We start from the raw sequence: 2,565 nt of genomic DNA on the forward strand, positions 1-2,565 counted from the left end.
GGGTTAGGATTTAGTGCAAGCCCAGCCTAACCCGGCCCGTTGACACCCCTAGCACATATGTGGTTCAGAAGGTTAGATAACAATTTAAAAAAATATAATCAAACTAATGTAGAGTTTCAGTTAAATGTCATGGATATTAAGATAAAATAAATGAGTGCATCAATTTAGTATCAGAGCCAAACATGAATCTTTTTCAGATAATGGAGTAAGAAATGATGACATTCAATTATTTTGTTTATCCGTTAATCAAAAAAGAAATCCAATTTGTCTTCTAAGGGATTTTAAAGTCATTCTCTATCAACTTGATAATGTAATTTTGGGAGAAAGAAGGTGGTTTGGTTGCATGGGTAGTGTATTTTTCACGAAACCAACCTCTAAATCATCGGATTGGAACAATATAATAATGACCATTGATTTAATTTAGGTTAAGAAAATACACCCTCTAATTAAATCAGATTTTTATTTGTTAATTCTTACTGATTTTGCAGGTTATCGGTTTGTCCGATTAAGGTTTTCCCTAAAAAAACTCTTTAATATTTAAGACACAAGTTTCTCTCTCTTCTCTCCATGTTTCTTGCGAGTGGAAATGACCATTTCGTCTTACACGCTAAGGACGTTGCCCGCTGGGCCAAGGAGTTGGCTACGTTGTTAATCTCTCTGGGAATGTGTAAAAATTCACAACTCTGAAAAAAGGAAGCCATATGCTTAATATCTTGAACAATACCAAAAATTTCAGTGGGTACCGGCTGATGACTGAGCTAGGTTGATAGTTTCTACAAGCGAGCTATTGTCCACCTCTACCAAAATATTAACAACTCCTTCAGAAATGCATTCTAAAAGGCCTTCTCTCAAGGCTAGGGTTTCTCCTTTTAAGATTGAGGAGAACTGTGTAGGATTTGATATGCCTGATATGGGAGCTCCATTTCTTAAGCGGATGACAAAACCAATTACCTGCTGTCGCCTTTGAGAAAAACATAAGAGTTGAGTTTATGGAACGAAGGGTGTGGGGGAGTCCAAATGTGGCTAGATTGTGTTTGAGGAGTCGTTGAGGAGGGGTGTTGAAGAGGTTCTGTCAATGCTTTTGAGTGAGCTTGCTAGAATTCTTGAAATCCTCTTTTCAGCCTGTTGGATAACCTCCAATGGTGAACTTTGACGGCCATTGAAGATGTCTTCATTACGTGATTTCGAGATATTACAACATATAAAAGATGCAAGGTCAGTAACTTCCTTTCCTGTTTGCCTCTCTCTTGCGAAAATGTTGTCCCAACTTTGAATAAATTGAGAGAATTGTGGATTTTCGTCGTTAGGACTAAATGATAATTGTGAACCAAACCACACATCTCTAGCAAATGCATAGTCTTAGTAGTATGTGATATGCTGTTTCAACACTTCTTCCACATTGAAAGCAAGTTGCATCAATCCTAACCTTTCTCCGAGAAAGCTCACATTGGTTGCAAGTCCCCTAGCACATGCCTGTCATAAAATAATTTCTAACCTTTGGAAGTGTATGGCATCCCCAGATTTTCTTCTATGCCACATCTGAGATATCTCTGTAGCTGCAATTATTAAATCTTGAAGCTGATGAAGATCCTTTTCTATCCCTAAGATTGCAGAGAAGGTGATAGGCATATTTAGTTGAATGTAGGCCATTAGAAGCCCCTCCCCCATAGTTGCTGATCTTGCTGGGGAAATAAGGCTAACTATATTCACAAAATATCTGTCTGATCATCTAAATGAAATAAAGATTGCAACAAGTCTTTTATACAGGTTCTATTGGTAGAATCAATGAGGTCCGACACTAGAGTATAATTCTGATCTCCAAGATATTGATGTTGCTCTTACCAAAAAAAAAAAGAAAAAGATATGGGTGTTACAATTTGAAGTTTGGGGAGGAGGGAATCCAACAATCGGCCCATATTTTGACAATAATAATAATTCACCTTCATTTAATTTTCTAAGGTTCAATTATCAAATCCAATCAATTTCCAAATCATCTCAATCCAATCTGAATCGATCCTACTCATGGTTTAAGGATTCTTCCAAAAAAAAAAAAAGTTTAAGGATTGAAATCGGATCATTGATTCTGAATCCGACCGATTCGAATGATTGTTGTCGTCCTTTCTCAATGACGACGAAAGACAACAATCAAACGATTCCACCATTCGTACTCCGTCACATCAGATATCCACATTTGAGTCTGAGATATTTTCCCAATCTATTTTTGACGATAATACCCTTCCACTTTCACATTTAAGATCTTCATAGTTGTGGGTACTTAGGTCTTTTCCAATTGAAGTGGATCCGAGGGGTTACACCGCCGAGCAAGGTGTTCTCCCTTCCTCAAAGGACCCTCGCTGGGAATGCTGGGCTTCTTTGTGCGATCTCTCTCTCTCTCTTTCTCTTTTTCTTCCTCAGATTGTCCGTTCCCTTGTTTATGGCTGAAGCCTGAAAATAATTTTGTTATACCTAATTAGAGATTTTTTGGTATTGAAATAGGAAAAGCGGGGTGGGCGTGTCCTTTCTTCTCCACACGAACCACTCAGTCTCTTTCGTTTTTTGATTCTT

The sequence above is a fragment of the Telopea speciosissima genome, chromosome 8 (assembly GCF_018873765.1).
Source record: "Telopea speciosissima isolate NSW1024214 ecotype Mountain lineage chromosome 8, Tspe_v1, whole genome shotgun sequence".
NCBI lineage: Eukaryota > Viridiplantae > Streptophyta > Magnoliopsida > Proteales > Proteaceae > Telopea > Telopea speciosissima.